Source organism: Macrobrachium rosenbergii, chromosome 1 (assembly GCF_040412425.1).
Source record: "Macrobrachium rosenbergii isolate ZJJX-2024 chromosome 1, ASM4041242v1, whole genome shotgun sequence".
Classification (NCBI taxonomy): Eukaryota; Metazoa; Arthropoda; class Malacostraca; order Decapoda; family Palaemonidae; genus Macrobrachium; species Macrobrachium rosenbergii.
In genome coordinates, this window is record NC_089741.1 from 54,774,358 (window position 1) to 54,799,357 (window position 25,000).

The following is a 25,000-nucleotide window of genomic DNA, read 5'->3' on the forward strand; positions in this document are numbered from 1 at the left end:
ATAGGAAATTATATGGCACTATATGCCAGCTGGCACACACATCCATACAGAGGTAAAGAGATAAGGGAGTTATAACTCTCCCGTCGCTTTTCTAAATCCCCATCATCTGCATTGAAGAGCACTGACAGGGAAGGACGATGAGATTTGAAAAAAGTAAGATGAAACAAAAGCTAAAGTTGGACAGACTTTCCAGTTTGTGATATTGGAAGCATTTTATAACGCGTAAAATACAGATTTACAACCAAAATACTCGGTAATTCCGAAGTCATCACTAAAGGGAAATATTTTCTTGCGTGTAGGCTAATGTAACCACAGAATTTACAACGAAATTACCCTGAAAAAAAAATTGCTGTTGAAAAGAACAAGAATACAAAATATAGAAAGGGGAAATACCCGTATTTTCCAGTAGGTAATACGGCACACATTTTACAACGAAAAATCACCAACTAAAAAAAAAAACTGTAAAAAATAAAAAAAGTTCTGTGGAATGGTACAGGTTTGTCCCCTCTAAGTAAAGCCCTCCATGTGTGATTCCGTGATGAAAAGCAATAATTTAGAGGCTTACGCTCTTTGGCGTTTTATGCGGCGGTTCTTTCTCACTCATTTCCAGCTGCCTCAGCAATGAATCCCTGTGTTTTTGGACATTACTTCGTACCTGGTATTGATTGGAAAGAAACGAGGTGATTCATAGTTTTTGGCACTGTTGTTTAATAATCCAGACTTTATTTGTATAATAAATACTGTTGATTAACCAGCTAAGCCTCAAAAACCACTGTACAGTTATCTGTTATTATCTTTATTTTGACATGAACTGTTTATTCATAACGCAAAATATATAAATGAAATGAAAATTTAGGTAAAGTTTCAAAGTACTGACAAAAACTTCGCTTTTCCCCGTTTCAGCTTCTTTCGTTCGAATGTCCTCGTCAAACTTTGAAGAAAGAAAATAAAGGAGATTTTTTTTGTCTCAGAACTGTCCTTTCAGATAAATGTTTGTGACCGTTGTTATTTTTATCTGGACCCCGTCCATTTTTTCGGTATGTTTTATGCGTTCCCTTCTGGTGGCTGTAACCCACGCTGAGAGAGAGAGAGACGCTGCTAGAGAGAGAGAAGAATCAATTGATCATCAAGTACTCATGCGATGCGCTTAATCCTGGTTTTGACGAGAGGTAAAACATTTTATCGGTGGTTTTATGGTCTGGTTCAAGTGAATCGTTTATGCGTAAAATACTTATTGATAAGGGGAAAGATTATGGTTTTAATATTTACTGAAATCGGCGACTTGCTGGAACTCCCGCGCTTACTGCTGTATATATGTTACAGTAAGTATGTGAAGTCAGGGATTTCACGACATCCCTAGGAAATTTTTGAAATGACCAATTTGCTTAGGAGTATTGGATCCCCGAGGACTAGCACTAAACACGGCGAAACAGTGATTCATCTACACAGTTTCGCCGTGTTTAGTACTAGTCCCTGTCGGGGGTAAAATGTATTCCCCGTGTTTAGTACGCACTGGCTCCTGGGGGATCAGATGCACTTACAGCATTTTGGCGCTAGGGGCCAGGGACTAAACACAGCTAAACACATTGACCCCCTAGACTAGTACTAGAAGGCTGACGTGAAACTGTGAAGGTGAATCGCTGTTTTGCTGTGTTTATTACTATCCCTCGGCGATCAAATTGTTTCCAAGCAAATTGGGCATTTCACAAATTACCTAGGGATTTCGTGAAATCATATTTGCTGTAACATATACACAATAGTAAGCCGGGAGTTCCAGCAAGTCGCCGATTTCAGTAAATGTTAAAACCATAATCTTTCCCCTTACCAAGAAGTATTTCTCATAAACGATTCACTTAAACCAGACCATAAAACCACCGGGATTTCGTGAAATCCCTGATTTCACATACTTCTGTAACATGTATATCTTCATGGGTTGGGCTGCCACTGCGTAAAACTGATAAGATAACTGGCTACATTTTCTTTCGTGTGATAGCGGTCGAGATGTCTGTCAGTCATTTTGTTAATTTTTTTTTTATTATTTTTGTATTTATTTTTGATGTCGGTGTTGCATTTTGGGTGACTAATCTTAGTGATTCTTCTGAGAATAAAGTCATCTTTCTGATACTGTCGCATCGTGCATTAGGGGTGCTTGTGAGTAAAAATTGGAACATTATTAGCTATAGTTTCGGAGTAAAAATCATATAAACAATACATCCAATTAGCAGTTTTTGTTTATCTCTGCTGTTTGAGACTTTTTGTCTTACTGTTGCATTGTTACTGTATTTTCTCTGTAGTGTTGCTAATTATATAACTTTTGTCCAGTGCCTTATTTGTAATTCTGTGCCAGCTCCATGCTATAATGTGTTAGGAATTAGTGGTAAGCAATGACCTGGAGGGCGTTGGCAGACGTGCAATTCATAGCTAATGAAGGGCGTTGCCAGACGTGTAATTCAGAAGATAGAAACCTGCGTATGGCTTAATTAGGCTGTGGATGTGGCTGGTAAGTTTCAGATCTGTTTTAACGAAACAAAAAATCAACCATTCTTTTTCTGCTGGCCCGAAGTTCTTATAAAGTTGTAAATCATCTTAGGGAAAGTTTATGTTCCTTTTATACAGTGATTATTATGGGACTAGCAGAGCTTTATCAACATCCGCTGCTTTTGGGGTAATCCTGATTGAAGAGCGCATCTGCGTGGAATGTTTTTGCTTCGAACACCTTTGCATAATGACTGGTGGTGAGCATTAATATCTTCTTGCTATGTATTTAATTGTGGCATAGCAAATATGTCGGGGGGTTTGCAGAGTCTTCTCAGAAAGTGCTTCATAAGGTGACTCAGTTTCACTCCTTTCAAGTAATGTAATGTACGTTGTTTTATTGATCGTGATTCAAATCGTTAACTGCATAATCAGTTTATTACAGTTTCAACTAATCGGCTGGAATAACATTATCGTTTTATGATTATCATATTCGTAGCATTCATTGTCAAGTTAATGTGGGAGCAGTGGTCTGATGAAGGAGTATTTGGTAAAGGAGAAGGGTTAAATCTTGACTTAAAGCATGACCTTGTACCACCTTGACCTTTGACTTGCGAATGGGTATTTATGCACAATATGCCATTTCCTCAGCCTGTAGTTTGCTTTAGATGCATCGGAAGGTTTTTTAAAAAGGTATTGTATCCTAATAAAGTTGATGTTTCTTTCTTTTCCAACGTCTCACATTAAGCAGTTTGATCATCTTCAAGGTTGATATCTTGGTGTGTCGGCTTCTGTCAGTCTACCATTTTTTGTCTCGGTCACTTTGTGTATACTTACTAAGTATCAATAATTTCCCAGTTGTTGGTTAAATAGTTGCGGTGCGTAGCATTATTGTAGCCATAACGAAGTATAAATGTTCGTTTGCCCTCTTCTTTGCGTGTGAATCGGTCTCTAGGAAAAGTTTCTTCATCGCATTTTTCCTATTACAGGATCACATCCTCTGGCCGAGCGTTCGGTTGTGTACGTTCTTCAGTTCTGTGGGTGTATCGTTGCTGTTGATAATTCTGTTTTGCGTCACTTTACAACTGAAGCTAGGTTTATTACTTAAGATTACTGCCAGTAATGTAATACGTATAATTTATCATATTACTGTTGATAAGGTTATAGGTTTTTTTTATATAAAATTGAACATTATTTCTTATGTAGCTGTCATGGAGTTTCCTGAGGTTGTATTTTGACGCAGGTCAATCTTTTCATTGCATTGTAGCCCTGAATTCCACATACTCCAACTTCTGGCTAGCTTTTGAAACCTCTCTATGCTTCTGTTTTCCCCTTCTCGTTCAACCTTCCATTCCTCAAGCGGGGGATTCATCGATGTTCTTCGGGCTGAGCCTCACTTTATTTATTTATTTATTTATTTTTTTTGTTCCCTTCTCTCTCTTGTGGCCTGAGACAATTAAGGGTAATGGATTGTTGTAAGAATTTGTTTACAAATTGTAGGGCATCATCATCTTGGAAGGTACGTTGTTAGTGTTAAAGATAACGTAGCATTTTATTTATGTTTAACGGAAATGGAGTTACTTTCGGTCTGAATATTTAAAAACAACCATGGAATGCAATGCTTCGCATGATAACTAAAATGAAATAATTTCCAACGTAAAACATCAAATGAATCGTTGAGTTCTGGCCGCTCTAGGAATTTTTAACCATCTAGTGATGAATGTCCATTTATGATGTGGATAATTAATGGGATAGTAATTTCCGAGGCTAAACATGGACTTTAAAAGGTCTGTCATATCTGCCCCACACTGAATCGGTTTGATGTTATTTTACAGTATCAGAACATCGTGTTGTCCAGGTAGAAATAATTTTCTGCTAAGCAGTCAAGAATATTAGGGAAAAATTCCGTCACGGTAAAAATACATTCATAACTACTTTTATTGAAGGACCGAGATTGTTTTTGACAGATGCACCCGTCTCGGACTCGTTACGAATTTAATGAACTTTCTTAGTAATCAAAATGTGTTGTGACAGTTGTTGCATTATTCATAATAAAACTACCATGACAGCATTTATTACTAAGAAGTTTAATCAGACTACGAGTCATTTATAAGACCCCAGGGGCCAAGGACTTATTCTTAAATGATAGGTGAACATTGGAGCAAGATAAAGGTGACATCGCTGAATGATCTCATGGGTCCCAGCGCTGGGTCTTTGGCCTAAATTTTATATTCCAGTTCCAAGATAAAGTTAAAGAAGCTGGACAACTAAATGGGAAGAAACCAAAGGAACAGAGGAAAAGTCAAAGGCAGAAAGCAGTGAAGTTGGGGCAGAAGTGTCAGTAAAGAATCTTTAGTACGGTGTACGGTAAGCCTCGAAAGGTACACTGTTGATAGAATCACTGTCATAAAATAACAATTCCAGCTGTATGACAGGTGGCGTGCTAACGAAAATGATCTCTCTCTATAATTTGAATTTGTTAATGCATCGGTCTGCAGATTACGTGTCAAGCAGTATGCATAGCAAGCAATATGGGAAATTCACTTAACAATAAAAAAAATTTCACGCAAGGGGGTAGTACCGTTAGTGCACCTCATGTGGTGCACTGTAGGCATTACTTAAGGTTCTTTGCAGTGTCCATTCGGCCTCCAGCTGTAACCCTTGTCATTCCTTTTACTGTACCAGTGTTCTTATTTTCTTTCCTCCCTCTTACTTTCCTATCTCTACTATCTTTGTAACAGGAGGAAAACTGTTACAGCTTTCAAACCTTTCCATTGTCAGTTTCCGCTTCAGCGCTGAATGATCGGCGTCAATGACCATAAATAGAAGTCACGACACCTGATAACTTAAAATTATTCATTCATTCAGCGCTGAATGGCCTCACGGGTTCCAGCGCTTGGCCTTTGACCTAAATTCTGCATTCCATTCCATTAAAAAAAATTGGAAATAACTGCAGCTGTGCGCCAAAATACTGTCAAATAAGGGGAAGCACATAGCATAACTTGAAAAAGTCTAACACGACTGAGAAGAGAAATGGCGCATAACTTGAAAAAGTCTAACATGACTGAGAAGAGAAATGGCAGATGTAAAAAAGAGCCGAGGTACGGAGTGGAACGATAGCAGTAAAATCGATGTTGTTGGAGTGCAAAATCCCGTCTGATTTACGAGTTTTCTCCCGAGTCTCAAGGTATAAAATGGTGAAGAAAAACCCGCTCTTCCACAGACTGCTGCAATATCCGCTTTCCCAAAGCCTTGAGCCTGATTAGAAATGAAAAGTACGAACGAATCTGTAGCTTTGATTTTCGTGAGTCAGAATATTTCGTCGTAAAAAGGGTGGCGGTGACAAGGCATGAAGGACGAGCTATGAAAGCGTCGGTGTTCACGGATAGTTTAAGGTTCTCGCGTTGATTTTTATTAAAGGTTCGTTATGCTTTCACTCTCCTGCGTTGTATGTACTTTTCTATACAGGATATCTCGAGAGCGGATGAGGGACTGCGATGTATTTTTGCGAAAACGTTTATTGGTTAACTCTGCTAGTTAATCATCTTTTAGGTCGGTATCGGCTACAAACGTTTCATGACCGGTTGTCGCACCGGGAAAAATTCCGCCTATTAATTATATAGACAAATTACCATTTAAGAAAGGTAACTGATGATTATTTTGGCTTGGCAGAGGTATGATTTCTATTGGGTGTTCTTATGTTTAAACTTTTTTTTTTAACCGTTATTCCCATTGTAATGTAAGTTTTTTCTTCTTTTTCAGGTAAGCATTCAAGGGACAGACAAGAGAGGCAAATTTTAGTAAGTATTTGTTTTGGCTAAGATGTTATAGTCCTACTTATAGTAAAATTTTTTGAGTGAGTATTGATCAGTTTCAGCTGAAATACGATTGTGTAATGACACTTACAGGTTGTCTCTTGTAGCATTCCCGTGTCAAAAGTACTCAGATGTGTGTTTTATTTATGGGAGAGGTTGGGCATGGATGACGTAGTAGTTGTGATGCTAGATTTGTATTACCAAACCAGTTAGTACGAGTATCGAGTGTAACTAGATTGTATAAATGTTTAAAGATTTTTTTCCACGTAGTACATGTCAAAAGTTGGACGGATGTGATTCTTGGGCAACCTTTGTAATTTAGTATATAGGCCGTGTCAGCGCGAGTGCGTTTTCACTTTTTTTTTTTTTTTTTTTTTTTTTTTTTTTTTTTTTTTTGCATCTTTACTCCGAGTTTTGTACAAAGTAATACCAAATTTTGTACAGAGTAATACTCCAAATTTTGTACAGAGTAATACTCCAGGTTTTTTTTACAGAGTAATACTCCAAATTTTGTACAAAGTAATACTCCAAATTTTGTACAAAGTAATACTCCAAATTTTGTACAGAATAATATTCCAGATTTTGTACAGAGTAATACTCAAATTTTGTACAAGTAATACTCCAAATTTTGTACAAAGTAATACTCCAAATCTTGTACAGAGTAATACTCCAAATTTTGTACAAAGTAGCCAATAGTTTCCCATGTATCTGAGCAATGTCGAATTCACGCACGAACATGAAATTGCTCAACCTTAAGTTGTAGGAGCAATGTTGGGTCCGTAGTGCAAAGTTTGGCTACAAGATGCTGTGAAAGATTCCAGAAATCGCACTCGTGTGGTATCCGTTGAAAGTTACGTCATGTTGCGTGTACTACATATCAGTGGGTGAGATCCAAGGTGTAGTTCGGTAGTTATGTAAATGCTGCTGATATGGCGCTTGGTTGAATAATGATGATGATAATTAGAAGATAATAGTATTAATATCTCGATGATGATGATTTTATTCATGTAATGCAAATATTCATATGGCCCTGGCCATAGATGCCACAGAAATACCAATAATTTCCTGAACAAGCTCCCACCAAATAGAATGCCTACATGTAAACGAGAGAGAGAGAGAGAGAGAGAGAGAGAGAGAGAGAGAGAGAGAGAGAGAGGGGTAGAGTGATATAAGATACAGTAGAAAATGGGAAATAAATATTAAACGAAACAAATATCAGCAGATAAAGTTGTTGCGTTTCGATACTTAGGGAAATGCATCACATGAGCATTTTTATATTTATTCGTCAGAAAATGTAGTCCTCCTTTTATGTAATATATTTGGTCGTGAGTTGGGAATCTAAAACATTTTTGTGAATCGTTGGTTTCATTGTGATATTAAATGAGTTTGTCATGCTACCTTGGGTAATGGTACGAGAGAGAGAATTTACCAGTAGAGTTCTGCAAGTAATTCGCTCTCATTCAAATAATTGAACTCGGATGACATGCTAAATTAATTAAGATCATCATGATGACAGTGACTTCCATAAACACTCTGGATTGACGAGAGAGAGAGAGAGAGAGAGAGAGAGAGAGAGAGAGAGAGGAGAGAGAGAGATGACAGTTGACGTAAGAAGGGGGTTAAAAAGAAATTTAAAACTTTTATCAGAGCATTGTTTGTATTGTAATTATATATGAGTTTAATATGTTAAAGAAGTATAAAGATTGCATGAGAATAAAGATTGCATGAGAGAGAGAGAGAGAGAGAGAGAGAGAGAGAGAGAGAGAGAGAGAGAGAGAGAGAGAGAGAGAGAGAGAGATGACAGCTGCCGTAAGAAGTGGGTTAAAAAAGAGATTTAAAACTTTTATCAAAGCATTGTTTGTATTGTAATTCTAAGTAAGTTTAATATGTTACGGAAGTATATAGATTGCATGAGAGAGAGAGAGAGAGAGAGAGAGAGAGAGAGAGAGAGAGAGAGAGAGAGAGAGATTGGCTGTTGGGATGGGAATTGTGAATGTAAATCTGAACTCCAAACCTTTTATCAAAGCATTGTTTTTATTGTAATTTTAAATGAGTTTAGCATGTAACCAAGGTAAACTGTATGTGAGAGAGAGAGAGAGAGAGAGAGAGATGCTGTTAAAGCTCATGTATCGAAGCCCAGTATTTTATGGTGAATTAATAATGTGGTTCGTTCTCGTCGGAGAAGGGCGTTATTCAGATGTCCCAGATTTTCTCCTTTACATTCTTTTCAGGTCATTGTTTTTAGTATATATATTTATAATATATATATATATATATATATATATATATATATATATATATATATATATATATATATATATATATATATATATATAATATATATATATATATACTGTATATTTATATGTACATAAACAGATGACTTGGAAAAATGTGTATTTTGGGGAGTTTATAATCATAGTTGAGGTAACACGATAGTTAATAACATGGGGCATAGTCGTTAAGAATGTCTAGTATTTCAGTAAATATTCTCTCTCTCTCTCTCTCTCTCTCTCTCTCTCTCTCTCTCTCTCTCCAGTGATATTTTAATTACCCGACATATTTATTTGAAATTTTGTACTGTTATACATGAATATTTAATGTTTACCCGTCAAGTATTTTATTATTTGATGTGAGCTGGTCTTCTCTCTCTCTCTCTCTCTCTCTCTCTCTCTCTCTCTCTCTCTCTCTCTCTCTCTCTCTCTCTCTCTCTCTCTCTCTCTCTCTCTCTCTCTCTCTCCAATTGTTTCCACTATTTCTCTATTTGTCGATTATATCTTTTTATAGGTTTTTTGTAAGTTGAATAGCTAGCTCTCTCTCTCTCTCTCTCTCTCTCTCTCTCTCTCTCTCTCTCTCTCTCTCTCTCTCTCTCTCTCTCTCAATTGTTCCCACTATTTCTGTATTTGTCGATTATATCTTTTTATACGTTTATTGCAAGTTGAACAGCTCTCTCTCTCTCTCTCTCTCTCTCTCTCTCTCTCTCTCTCTCTCTCTCTCTCTCTCTCTCTCTCTCTCTCCTCTCTCTCTCTCAGCAGAACAGCATTCCCCAGCATATCGGACTCGATTTGAGATTTGCTGCATTTCACTGGCTCCTCCCCCTCCTGTTCTATTGTTTCACTTGAATTGTTCCAGTGTCTGAATGTCTGATGTTTTTCATTATTCATTCTTTCTGTATTTCTCATCTGTAAATTTTGTTGCCTGCTATTATTATTATTATTATTATTATTATTATTATTGTATTATTATTATTATTATTATTATTATTATTATTATTATGCACATATTTATGTTAAGACGAAAATGTTCTCATTTTCCTAAGTAAGCTTCCAAAGAATAAAATGCTCAGTACTGAAAAAAAAAACTTAGGCAGTTAGCAGAGTGCAGAGTAACAAAGTAAAACGTTTCTAGAATTAAAAAAAACTATGTAAGTACATAGACTGTAGTTGTGCAGTGCCAAAAAAGTAGAACAGTGGTGCTCCTAACCGTAAGAGCATCAACGTCCTGAGATTTCCCAGGCTTGGTAAAACTCAAACCATTGCTTTAAGGCCTCACAGAGGAAGTTTGTCTTACCTAATATTTCCGGGTGAGATTGCTTACTTATTAATGCAGCATAAACATTGCGGCTCTGCAGAAAGGCTGTTTTATTGTTATGCAGTAAACAGAATGCTGCTATATTCAAGGCTAGTGAGTATGTTTGTAATTTAACAAGGGAAAGTTTGTTCAGACTTATTCTTTATTGCCACGTAATTTCTGTTGATATTTGATTTGCTGACAACCATCCGAATTATAAAACTAGCAGTCAGATTCTTTATTGTTTCCCAAAGTTTACTTTCATCGAGCAAGTAGATTTTCAAGGAAGATTAGTAATAGTAAAATAGCATCTAATGCCTCTTGTAATTCTAAGTTGCAAGTATGACTTTAATTTCTGATTTTTTTTTCGGAATTTTGCTTCCAAATAAGCCAATTAAAAAAGAAGCATTGAAGTGCCCATAATGAGAGGAATATTAGGCACTTGGAAATGGTTAGGTCCCCCAACGACGTCGTGTCTGTATGTAGTGTGTCGACATGTCTGTCTTAATGTCTGTCTGTGCACGGGTTATCACAGACAAGGAGTAGATGGATTTCTATGAAATTGTATGGAAGTGTGAGGCAAGCTCATTTTGATCCCTTATCAAGTTTTAGGAGGATCCGAAATGATCCAGATGATTATTTTTCAGAAGGATCATGAAATGGTCAAGATAATTACTTTTAGAACGATCCGAAATGATCCAGATGATTATTTTTCAGAAGGATCATGAAATGGTCAAGATAATTACTTTTAGAAGGATCCGAAATGATCCAGATGATTATTTTTCAGAAGGATCATGAAATGGTCAAGATAATTACTTTTAGAAGGATCCGAAATTAACCAGATGATTATTTTTCAGAAGGATCATAAATGGCCAAGATAATTACTTTTCGGAAGGATCATGAAATGGTCAAGATAATTACTTTTCAAAAGGATCATAAATGATCAAGATAATTACTTTTCGGAAGGGTCTGAAATGATCCAGATAATAATTTTTTTAGAAGGATCCGAAATGGTCAAGATAAATACTGTTCGGAAGGATCTGAAATGATCCAGATAATTATTTTTCAGAAGGATCATAAATGAGCAAGATCATTACTTTTCGTAAGGACCCAAAATGGTCTAGATAATTACTTTTCAGAAGGATCCGAAATGATCCAGATAATTACTTTTCTGATGGATCCGAAAAGATCCAGACAGTTACTTTTCTGAAGGATAGAAATGATCCATTTAATTACTTTTCAGTAGGATCTGGAATAATCCAGATAATTATTTTTCAGAAGGATCCGAAATGATCCAGATAATTTTTGTAAGGATAAAAAATTACCTAAATAATGATTTTTTCGGAAGAATCCAAAATTATCCAGATAATTTTTGAGAAGAATCCAAAATGATCCAGATAATGATTTTTCAGAAGGATCCAGAATGGTCAAAATAATGATTATTCAGGATCCGAAATGATAGAAAATGATTTCACAGTCCGTGGATTAGATATAAATGTGTAGTTAGAAAGATTCTTTTCAAGTTCTTAAAAATGCTTTTCATCTTTCATAGTTGAATCAAATACATTGCACTGCAATCCGCAAAATAGGAGAAGTTCCATTAAATGTTGGGGGCGATAGATTTATAAATGATAATTCGTCTTAATTACTTGGAATTGTAAATGAGTATTGGCTTTGAGTGGGAGTTAATACCCTTTGGTTTTTTCCCGTTGCCAAGTTTTGAGGAAATTCGTTTTAATATTTTTAATTACAATGGTATATTATAAAGTCACTGTAGTACATTTATACGAAGTCACAATCAGGATTTCCTTGGTGTAGGAGTATCGTATCATGATAGAGGGAAAAATAACGATCTCAGTTTCCTTTATACCGAGAATGGAAACTTTGTAATGAACGAGGAAAAACATGAATAATTCTTAAGAATGATGAATAAGGAATGAGAACGGTGAGTCAACGCATACTCTCTCTCTCTCTCTCTCTCTCTCTCTCTCTCTCTCTCTCTCTCTCTCTCTCTCTCTCTCTCTCTCTGAACGGCGTGCTTTTGTAATGCTTGCCCTGGTACTTCACCTTCAATAGGTGCTCCTGCCTTAAGGAGGAACGATCATTGCACGGCTGACGGCAGCATCCCATTTTTTTTTTCCTTTTCCAGTTTAAACAATTTATTTTGCTTGGGTTTAAGCTAAAGGTCAAAGAGATGGCTGATATTTACTCGCGATGACACTCTGACATTTCATTTAGGGAATAAATTCGCCGTTTAGCCTAATGTATGTAGACACCCAGGCGCATAACGTGGGTTTGCGTGTAGGCCGTGTAGGATGATGCGTGCATTTATATTGTATTTGTCAAATCACATTTGCAGCAGGTTATGCATCTACTCTCTCTCTCTCTCTCTCTCTCTCTCTCTCTCTCTCTCTCTCATATATATATATATATATATATATATATATATATATATATATATATATATATATATATATATATATATATATTAATTATATATAATATATATATGTATGTGTATATATGTATATACATACACATATTTTGTCGCCTCACCAATGATAGGATCAGGGTTCGATTCCTGGGCGAGGCAGAGCAGTATAACCAGGTTTCGTTAAATACTGTGTGCCTTGGCGCAAATGGTGAATTATGTATATGACACTAGGTCGATTGTGGTGAATCATGGTCAGGTTGGTGGATAGGGCAGGGTGCTAGCAACAACATCCCAAAAATACTTGGTGACAAACGGAAGGATGGCACCTTCTGGACCTACATCCTCTCAAATGAAAAAGCCATACACATACATACATAGTATATATATATACATATATATATATATGTCTGTATGTAATATATATATATATATATATATATATATAATATATATATATATATATATATATATATATATATATATATATATATATATATATATATATATTTATAATATATATAATATAGATAGATAGATAGATAGGTTGATTTATATATAATCTGTGTGTTTTACAAATGTTGTACCCTCGATGGAAAGAAAGAAGCCAATCACGGTACTTTATATTTGTGCTGCTAGCTCGTCTGAAGCTCTTGGCTTACAACTTTTCCACCCTTGATCCTTTATGTAGTCATGCTCTCTCTCCCCAGCTCAGACTTGGGCTCCGATAACTTACTAGTTGCGCCGCCAATTTGTGTTACAAACTCACATATACTGAGGTTTAGTTAAGCCTTACCGCTCATATCTCCACCTATCTTCAAAAACACATCAATTCTCAGTAGCCCTTTGGTCCTGGTTATCGTCATGCTTGATTTTCTCTTTACCCGTTAATACATACAGATTATAGCTGTCTGGAAACAGACCCCGATCCCCTTTCCCTGCCGAGAGAGAGCAACCAGATTTGCTGAACAGCAGCACCGATATGCAGTAAATGTGCCTCTCTGCAGAACTACTCAGCTCCAGAGTTCCTTTATTCCTCACACCGTTGGACTGTGGAACAGTCTCCCTGAGGATGCCTTGCAGTTGGAACTTTCAAAATTTCAAGCGAAGATGCAATGCGGTAGTACAGTAATACAATTCTCCTGGCATTTGGTTACATTTTTTATCTATTTATTAATGCGTTATTGTTTTTTTTTAATAAGTGAGACCTCCTTCTCTATTTCCCTTTACCGTCTCCTCTTCCTAATGAACACCATATTCTATGTAAGCCTGAATTTCAAGCACAGCGGCCCCCCTTGGGCTTGTTCCATATGGATAGGGTTCATTTTCTGAATATTGATGGTAATAATTAAAATCTTTTCTTGTATAACGGACACTTTGACTTTCGTTTTGGTTTGGAGTCAATGCCACAAGCATATTAAATACTTATAAGGGGAAGTCGCTAATGTTTTTCGTGCAACTGGGGGTTTTCATAAGTCACTAAATTTTAGTCTCTCTCTCTCTCTCTCTCTCTCCTCTCTCTCTCTCTCTCTCTCTCTCTCTCTCTCTCTCTCTCTCTATCCCCTTTTTGCATTTTGCTTGCATCGTTGACCCCGTATGAAGCAGAGGCACAGGTTACTTAATCTTTAAAGCCTCATACCTTTTGTATCAACCACTTCTGCTTTGGACATACTGCATCCACATCGTTCCCTTGTATGTTAACTTGTCCATACGATCAGATCCCTTAAATTTATCTGTTTTCCCCAAAATCGTCACTTTACGTTTATCTATTTTTCATTTCCTCTGGAGGAAGTTTTCTTCGCTATTATATCAGTATGTTCTTTTATACAGTTTTCCGTTTCAAGTGTTAGTAATGTCTCCTCTCTTCGGCTCGTATTCAACTTTGTCATTCGTAATAAATGCACCTGTTTAAATACTTGACCACTTTAACAGTGCTGCACATAAGATCTAAACACTCTTCTTTTGGTATAATACCTTGTGTCTATCTATCTATCTATATATATGTATATATATATATATATATATATATATATATATATATATATTTATATATATATATATATATTTATATACATAGGCCTGTATGAGTATGTATACATACATTAAATTCATATATATGTATGTTTATGTATTTCTATGTGTATGTATGTATGTATATATATAATATATATATTATATATATAAAGCTTTTTTTAACAAAAAAAAAAAAAAAAAGCTTTCAAAGAACAGTATAAACCCAGTTACTGTTCAACGCAATCTTTCAGCTGCCAAGACTGTGTTACGAAACCCGCTTGGAAAACCTTCTTCCTGAGGGACTACTTCACACGATAATACAGAAGGTTCATATAAGCTTGTTTTAAGCACCGCACTGTTTACTGCACTTTTTTTTTCCCCTGCTTTAACGACTTGTCTTTCGTACACTTTAGATTTTCCTAAATACTGCATTGTCGTCAAAATAACGGTTATGAAATGCTGTGAATATTCACGTACACTTATTATTATTATTATTATTATTATTATTATTATTATTATTATTATTATTATTATTATTTTGCACGCATTTCGTTTTGACCGAGTTTGAGCTTGGCGTTACTTCACATAGACCTGTCTTGTGCAACGTCCGTTTCCATTGTATGGTGCTAGTAGATTTAGTTATAACTGTAAAGCTGAATATGTTTAATATATTACAGCATCTTAGGAAAACAAGATTATAAAAATTGAAAGGTCTTATTCACGAGACCAAAGACTTTTTTTGTAATTCATCAAAAGAAAAAATATTTGCTAAAAATGAAGTGTGAAGTTATATTAATTTTTTCAGCTAAGTGCAAAATACGATAAATCGTATTTCCAATTTTATCTTATATATATTGTTAAAAAAAAAAAAGCCAGCCGTTGCGCAGTTATGCATATTATCGTCATGTATGAAGATATGGGTATAAAATGTGTATACTCGTACATTAAAAATTTATTACGTTCATTATACCGGTTATTATTCTATTTTACAGCTTGCGACCAAGACGGTCGATCACTTTTGCCTATACCTAATTTCACCCACATTTATTAACATTCAAGAATAACGGAACTTGAAGCAAGTTATATAACATAAAGTATTTTTTATGAAAACGATGCAGTCGCAAAATGATTTAAATTTTGCTGTCGCCTCTGAAACATGTTGCACTAATAGTTTTTGTAATTATCGTTTCATAAATGTTTCCTGATAATATTGTGATAGTTATTCTCAGATTGTAGGTATATTCATATAAAAGAGGAAAAGGAATGTAACTTGCTGAGGAAGATTACGATCAGAGCTCTCATACACGAAAAGAAAGACGACTAAGAAGGAAGTAATATTTCAATGCGAGTGTAAATGACAAAGATCTTTCAGTGTATCGTCTGATATTTTCTCTTCATTTCTTTCGTCGGTTGTCATTTATCGCCTTATCATTCCCGCTTTCTTGACATATACTTCACAGGAAATTCATTTCAGCACAACCTCTCTCTCTCTCTCTCTCTCTCTCTCTCTCTCTCTCTCTCTCTCTCTCTCTCTCTCTCTCTCTCTCTCTCTCAGGCCGTAGTCCATATGCTACATGCCATATTCTTTCTATAAAACTTGTTATGGACTAATGTAGTTAATTATTGGATTTATATATGATTAGACCTATACAGTTGGAAATATATATATATATATATATATATATATATATATATATATATATATATATATATATATATATATGTATGTGTGTGTGTGTGTGTGTGTGTGTGTGTGTGTGTGTGTAGATAGATAGATATATGCACACACAAAGACGGTATGTACGTAATATATATATGTATATTTGTGCGTGTGGTGTATGAACCTCGAGTATAATCCTTACGAGTTTCATTTATATTTGGTTTGCATGAGAATATCACTCTTAACCCAGAGACACCAAACAAGCAACATTATATTGCAACGACAGTAAAAACTGCTTACCGCGGTCGGTCCCTCAGCCGAATGGCGTACGCAGTGAGTGACGAATGGTTTCACCAGTCCTAGCCTGCGCAGCAGCAGCAGCAGCAGCAGCTCAGCAACAGCGGTGCTTTCGCTGCGAATGTTATTACGATCTCTTTGATCTTAATGGTCATCATGAAGTTGGCCCCAGCTCTTGCCCTCTGCTCGCTGTTCTGCGAGGCAGAGAGGGAGGCGGGAGATAAGAGGTAGTTTGTTTGTATAAGTTTACAGTTGTATTTAGAGAAATATGAGGGCGTGTAGGTCGGTGATTTCTCAGTTTCGACGTCTACATTGATGTTTGTTGTTAGGCCTACTCCGCTATACATAAATCAGTTTTGTGAGGTATGGCCATAAAAGAAAGGAAAAAAAAAAAAGATTTATGGAAATTGAGGTATGGCCATAAAGGAAGAAGAAGAAGAAAAAAAAAGATTTATGGAAATACAGTGTTATAAAAAGGGCTTAGAGTATGTTTAGGACTTAAAGTATGTTTCGGTTGTATGGTGTGGAAGGCAGTTTGCAGTAATTTATCAAGTTTAGGGTTAAGGTGCTTGTGATTAGGTGTGTTTATTTATTAATGATGTTTGCGAAGTTTGTTTGCTAAGTAATTGAATGAATGTTTGTTTTTTTATGTCTTTAGATGCATACCGAATTAAGGGTAAGTGCAGATTGTAAATGAACATGTGGGGCTGTGGATGAGTTTTACTTTCTTATTTGATTTTTGCTAAATTACAGCAAATCTAGTGTATAGCATAGAGATGTTTTTGGAAACTATTCCTGGTTGCTTTCACAAAAATAGAAATAAGAAGTGAAGTTTTACATGTCCATACCCTTGACAATAAATTTTCAGTCTATGAATCGCGCAAAAAACATGCAAGTTTATTTGTTATCTACCACTGCAGACTGTCGTCAGGAGTTTTCAGGTTCATTTGATAAAATTTAATTGGCCTTCTAAAAATTCTCTCTTCTCTCTGAGTATTGAACTGACCAAATATAGTAAATGTAAAACAAAAAAGGGTCCACGTACATGTAGCTCTCAGCCTACTCTCGCGAAAAGAAAAATGACCAAGTTACAATTCCGTTACTCGTTAGGGAAAATAAATGATTAAGCAGAAACCTCTCGCCTCCGTAATCATATGGACTGATTACTAGCACAGGTCTCTTGCAAGGTCTAAGCGATGTTGATGGCCCCTGCTTTCCGGGTCAGCGTTGGCCCTCCGGCTATTTCGGTTGAGTGTTGCCCGGGAAGCGTCTAAAACCTCCATCCTGGAACCATTGTTCTGTAGATGAATTTATATTTCTTTTGTATGTTAGTGATCAAAACAGCTAGCTCTCTCTCTCTCTCTTTCTCTCTCTCTCTCTCTCTCTCTCTCTCTCTCTCTCTATATCTATATATATATATATATATATATATATATATATATATATATATATATATATATATATATATATATATATATATTTATAACATGTATAGTATATATATTTATATATATATATTTATATAATATACATATTTGAAAGAGGAATTATATTTTCATCCGGGTCTGTGACTTATTAAGGTCAGTAAAACATCTCGAGAAATAGCGAATGTTCTGGATGAAACTTGATCAAGACATTCAGAGATGATCCCTTGATATATAGACTGGTAGGTTTTAGATCGGTATCGGGAAAGCTTATAGAGAGTTCTTCACCTATGAAACTCTATCACCTATTAGTGTGTTTACAGCGACGAGCATTGCTTGGCTCGCTAGAGTCATGCTGTCTACTGAGTGTTCTTGTTTGAGTTTTAATATATATGGTTAGTACCAGATAGTACGGAAGGAGGTCAGTGCCCTGACTGAATAAAGACGAGATGTTGTATAGGAAGAAAGGTGCCGATGAGAGGAACTAGGCAGAGAAAGAAAAGAACCGGACAAACTTGTATGTCGTTTCTTCAAAGCAAAGTTTATCTTCTGTATGTAAATGTGAAAATGGGAGTTTGGCCGTCAGAATTTTTTTTTTTTTATATGTATAGAATTTTCATGGTGGCCTAAAGTAGAGCTTGACGATTTTTTTTCCTATTTCCGAACCAATGTATAGCCAGATGTTCTCAGATAGACAGAAGAAAACTTGATAACTACAAGCAGTTCTGAGAGAAAGATAGTGAGTTTTTGGATAGACAAAGAGATTTATATGAATTTAAAGTTCTGACGAAGAGAGAGAGAGAGAGAGATTAATAGTATGTTAAGACAGTTCTTCTACTAGAGAGAAAGAGAGAGAGATTAATAGTATGTTAAGACAGTTCTCCTACTAGAGAGAGAGAGAGAGAGAGAGAGAGAGACTAGAGATTGAGATTGAGATTTTTAGTATGTTAAAACACTTCTCTCCCATAGAGAGAGAGAGAGAGAGAGAGAGAGAGAGAGAGAGAGAGAGAGAGAGAGAAGAGAGAGAAATTGACTGTATTTTGTCCACAAAAAAAAAAGCGTAACGTGTTTCGAGGAAAGGACAGATTTATTCTTTTAAATAAAGTAGCCTCATTCGAGTCTAGTCACGTAAATAGCGCTTTGAGCCATGTGACGTCAAAGCTGCGATACCTTTCTCGTTTTTTGCCCCCTTTTTGAATATGTTCTTGATCGCATTGTATTTTTTTAATCACTTCTTGTTGGGTTGAAGGTCTCTCTCTCTCTCTCTCTCTCTCTCTCTCTCTCTCTCTCTCTCTCTCTCTTGAACTATTTTAACTTAATGTTAGTCGTAAGTCTCTTTCTCTACAAGAACTTTAATATATTCTCTCTCTCTCTCTCTCTCTCTCTCTCTCTCTCTCTCTCTCTCTCTCTCAGTACTTGTTTGACCTGAGTTTGCTTCCCTCATCTGATATGATTCTCTGCCGTATTTATATTGAACTTCTTTATATTATTTAGTCAAGAGTGCGGAAATGTAGCAATAATATTTTATCGGTTTGCCCTTGTCAGATTAAGTTGGCCTTGTGGCAGCAAGGACGTTTGTCCACCGCGAAGTCGTTTAGGATGATTCTTGCTACTCTTCCCACCACTAGTTCGTTAACTCCAGGTCACATTGTGACTCACTGCCACACTTGCTTCGGTGTCCCAAGACCTGTTGATGGTTGCAATTTTAGCTGGTCCGCTGGTATTGTGGTTAGTGTCGTCGCATGCCACTCAGATGTTGCGGGTTCGCGCCTCCCCCACGCCGATGAAAAATCACTGGCTCTGTATCATGATCAGTTGCTGCTGCATTGTGGGTCTGCGGTGAGGTTGAAGCCAACATTCTCTGAAGCAGATATCAAGTCAATGGCCTCTTGTGTGCTTGTTCCGTGAATAGGTTCATCTACTGGAATAATAATAATAATAATAATAATAATAATAATAATAAGTAACAACAGGTCAGCTCCAGTAGTTTCCCCAAACCGGCGCTAGGAAGGGTGTAACCTCGTTGGTCAGGGGTCTGAGAATTGAATTTGGCTCGGGTTTTGCTTAGTTTGAGGAATGTTGGATTTTTCGAGGAAATTTTTTTTTTGTGGGTAAAGTTTTCAGAAATGTTCAGTTTCAGATGTGCGTTGCTCGTCTATATGAGGATAAAATAAGGGAACTGTGAAATATTATAGCCACAGACTTTTATTTTGCAGTATTTGGGTTATAATTTTTTTTTTTTTATCAACGAGAACATATTAATCTCTCGAACCATATGATTTCCCGTACTTTTAACCATGTTGATGAGTATATATATATATATATATATATATATATATATATATATATATATATATATATATATATATATATATATATATATATAATATAATATATATATATATATATATATAGTAGTCATTGTAGGTGGCTAATCCTTAGTGAGATAGGCATAGGACATGGAAAAAGACATGCGCATTACATGATTTCTTTATTCACTAGCGACGTTTCTGAGACAAAGTCCCATCTTCTGGCTAAAATCAGAAAATAAATATTACATTAATACAACACACGTTTAAAAAAAGAAAGCATGAAACGTAAGAGTAAAGTTATAAACAGCTGAAACTTTTCTGAGTAAAATTAAAAATCCCAAAGAACGAGGAAAACACCTTGCTCAAGCGGAGCCCTGCTGCTCATGTCAGGATGGTGGAAAAGTCAAGAGGAGGCAAAGAACATAGTGACGTGGTTTTATGCTATATGCAAAGGCACTGAGGTGGTATGGTTCTTATGTGAAGGCACATACCAGTTTCTCAATTGCCAAACTTTCAAGAACGAGGAGGTGGTGTTCATATGGTGATGTCGTAATGACCTTAAAGTTGTTATAATTTATGCCTGTCTTACAGATTCTGACGTGATTCCTGATATTTGATCGTTCTGGCCTCCATAATTTGCTGCCCGTTCGGTAACTTGCACCTTCATGAGCATCGCACCTCACCTTGAGCAACCGGCGCGTACTTCCTTTGTAGGTGTGCTGGTTACATCGGCTGTGTTTTAGAGAAGTTGCCCTCCTTGATGCAGTCTGGTGCCGTGTATTTATTTAGTTGCTGCCGATGTGATCAGCAGACCTACATAAGTACGCGAAGGTTGCTCAAGGTGAGATGCGATGCTCATAAAAGGTGTAAGTTGCCGAACGGGCAACAAAAATTATCGAGCCCAGAACAATCAAATATCGAATCACGCCAGAAATCGTATGATGACATAAATTATAATAACTTTAAGGTCATTATGACATCACCATACGAACACCAGCTCCTCGTTCTTGAAAGTTTGGCAATTAAGAAACTGGTACCTTCACTTAACAACCATACCATCTCAGTACCGTTGTATATAGCATAAAGCTACTTCACTATGTTCTTTGCCTATTCTTGACTTTTTCACCATCGTGACACGAACAGCAGGACTCAGCTTGAGATTTTTAATTTTACAATTTTACTCAGAAAAGTGTTAACTGTTTATAATTTTACTCTTACGTTTTATGCTTTTTTTAAAAAACGTGTATTGTTTTGATGTAATATTTATTTTCTGATTTTAGCCAGAAGATGGGACTTTGTCCCGAAACGTCGCCAGTGAATAAAGAAACCATGTAATGCCCCATGTCCTTCATATACCTGTGCATATACGAGTATATATATATATATATATATATATATATATATATATATATATATATATATATATATATATATATATATATATATATATATATATATATATATATAATATACATATATATATATAGTATGAAACACATACGTACACACTCATATATACATACACACGCACACATACCACACACATATATATGTATGCATGCACACATACATACGTACAGACACACGTGCACGCTTTACCCATATGAATAACAACACTGATTGTGTGACCATCTACATCAGTATTTTTCTTTGATGTCAGCGGCGTTAAACGAATTTTTCGGTAGGGTTTCCCGAGAAGTGACATTTCGAGACGGATGTGTTGTTGGAGCCTCTCAACCTCTGTCGATGGAAATGACGTCACGCGTCCGAGATAAACAGCCAGAGAAGCGATACGTAAAAAACGATTCATATACCAGTCTTGCATTACGTTTCAGTGGTTCAGCGTTGCCCCGGCGATACTACCCGACCGTTAGTCTTTAGAAGAGACCGATCTTTCGTCGTGATTTCGAGGTACATTTGTGATTTTAATGTTTGTATATACATATATATGTATATACACATACATATGCATATATAGATAGATATATAATATTCGCTGGTTTGTATAAGGTCTGTAGTTCAGTACAAGCTCACACGCCATTGCATATACATACAAAAAGAACATGTAATATGGCTACATACATATATATATATATATATATATATATATATATATATATATATATATATATATGTGTGTGTGCGTGTGTGTGCGCGTGCGATGTGTGTGTTGCGCGTGCGCCTGAGCAACTCCTCGCTATGAAGTAGAGCGAATTTGATATTAAACGAAATTTGTAGCTTAATGCTTGTGTTTGCATGAAATATCGCGGTGATGTGATATATGTATACACACACATATATATATATATATATATATATATATATATATATATATATATATATATATATATATATATATATATATATATATATATATATATATATATATATATATATATATATATATATATATATATATATATATATAATAGAATAGAGTAGACCAGTACTTGAGAAACATTCTTTGCAAACTAGTTGAGAAGGTTCTAACACCATCATCAGGCATCTAAAATAACAAATAAATACAATGTTTTGTTATTTTAGATGCCTGATGATGGGTGTGTTAGAATCTCAGACTAATCGCAACAAAGAATGTTTCCTCAAGCATCATTACCTATTCATATTCTGACTCCGCTTTCCATTGGAATTCTTCTATTTTAGCATCTAGTATATATATATATATATATATATATATATATATATATATATATATATATATATATATTCGTGTGTTTTTTCATTCGTTGGTATTTCTTCATACTTTGATGTTAGTGAATAGGAAAGTCTTAAGCTGATCCCAACCATATCTCCTAGTAATAAAAGCTCAGTAGATAGTTAATGGTCTCTAGGAAAGTCGTAGTGTTGTCTAAAGAGTGTGATTGAAAAGAGAGAGAGAGAGAGAGAGAGAGAGAGAGAGTGAGTTATACCCAACGACCTAGTTATTATATGAGAGAAATATTCCGTCATTCTTCTATCTAGCGCACATTTGATTCTGAAATCCATTTTCCGCGCATGGAAATAAAATTGTGCAGTGAAAAATGAGCTTGTGCTTTGAGGGTCTCTGATTGTTTGCTTTGCTGTTATGACGAAAAAATCTCATTTTCATTTTGGAGAAAACAGGTGAAGATTTTTCTTGGAGAGAAAGAGAGAGAGAGAAAATGTTCCGTTTTGACATCACATGTTTTTTTAAACGCTATTGGATTGCTTTTACTATTTTTTGGGTTCATTTTTCGCTGATTCATTTTCCCCATCTCTACCGTGGCACTCTCAGGCTTGTTGAATGTTCAGTCTCGCATGGTACATCTTTCAGCTTTGGTCTTGCTATTATATAGAAATGTTGAGTCGTTATTCAGTCCGGCTCAGTCTTCCAAGTTGCAGTGCGTGTTTACTTGTGTTTGTGTTATCCACTCCAGATTTTTTTCTGTTGTATTACATTAAATCCAGCTTGCCTTTGTCAACGTCTTTGGATGTTGAATTTGCCTTCAAACTTACCTTAGTATAGTGCATGTTCTTACTCTGTTGCATATTGTATCAAACTGCCTTTGTCAACATTTTGGATGTTGAAATTATCTTCAAACTTTACTTTAGTGATGTATGTACTTATTCTGTTGCGTATTCTGCTAACATACTTATGTCAACATTTTTGATGCTGAAAAAGCCTTCAAACACACCTGAGTGTTGTATTTACTTTGTTGCATATTGTACTAATTTGCATTTGTGAATATATTTGATGTTAAAATTGCTTTCAAACTTGCCTTACTGGTCTGTTTTCTTACTCATATGGTGTATTTTGGCCCTCTTATCAGATTTTGCATATTGTGCCAGACCTGCAAAGTTTATTGACAGTTTCAACATCCTTTGATCTATTGCACTCCCGTCTTTAGTCCCTGCCTGGACCGTCGTGTAAAATCTCATCAGATGTCCATGTGATACGACGTAGTTTGGATTGAGAAATTTACACAAAGTCGTAAATTCTTTTCCTATTTCGATGGCAACTCCCAGATCATCCTCACACGCTAATATATTGCTCTCTCTCTCTCTCTCTCTCTCTCTCTCTCTCTCTCTCTCTCACACACACACACACACACACACACACACACACACACACACACACACAGTTACGGCTTCCCCCACTGTTTTATTATGGTGAGTATATCTTTACGCTCTTTCGACAATGTAACACCCGCCAAGCCACCGCTTGTCACATTCATATTATGTGACTTAAAAGGTTAGGCGAGGGTTTATTTCTCTCCACCTTCAAGCCATGGAGGCATCTCTCTCTTTACATTCACCCCGAGTCACTTAACATCCTTTCTTCCAAAAAGGTGGGCTTCTCCTCCCATCGGGGTTGGGCATTGAGTTTACTCTTATATAAGACTTCTGAGGTGGGTACTTTGGTCTTCTTTCGTTTCGTTCCCTATCCCCCCCCCCCCAACTACACACGGACGAACTTACTCAACGTCGGAGGAAAACATGTGGTTGTTGAGGAAAATATTTTTCCTTAATGATTCACGTCACACCTATTTTATTTCATGATCAAGCGTGTGTGCGGGCGCATAACAAACACATTTGTGCACGGACCGGCGTATGTACCTAGAATCTTAGTAATCGGTTGGTAGGTGGTAATTTTTTTTAATCCCACTTCATCGATCCAACCCACGCAAACAAGCACACGCAAAGGAATGAAAGCAGTTAATGATTTATGATAATTGTATTACTTGAATGTAAGAGAAAGTAAGAATGCCTTTCAGTTGAAAACTCGACATTCATTGAATGGAAAATACGTATTTCGCTGAAATATTTATGACTCATAGGGGATTTTAACGAGGCCTCTTGAGTCATACATGTAAAGTAAATGAGAGGTGAAAACTTGGACCAGGTAAAGTTAAAGAAGTTGGACAGCTTGTCGGGGAGAAACCAAAGGGAACAGACGAAAATAAAAGAGAGAAATTCATGCAGCTAAGGGTCTAAGAAACGCACATAGGAACTTTAACCATTTCCTA

The 25,000-nt window shown here is 36.0% G+C and overlaps 1 protein-coding gene across 3 annotated transcripts in view; it reads left to right on the forward strand.

The window, feature by feature from the left end:
* LOC136838429 (CYFIP-related Rac1 interactor B) overlaps positions 1-25,000 on the forward strand; it is a 239,153-nt gene that overhangs the window by 143,439 nt on the left and 70,714 nt on the right. The window contains exon 2 of one of the 3 annotated variants that reach the window (XM_067103342.1): positions 6,238-6,275. The exons of 1 other annotated variant lie outside the window; for it this stretch is intronic. The gene's annotated coding sequence lies outside the window, so the exon portion shown is untranslated. Of the gene's footprint in view, positions 1-6,237; positions 6,276-21,682; positions 21,909-25,000 lie in introns of those variants that run through there. One more of the 3 variants, XM_067103332.1, reaches the window with a different exon arrangement.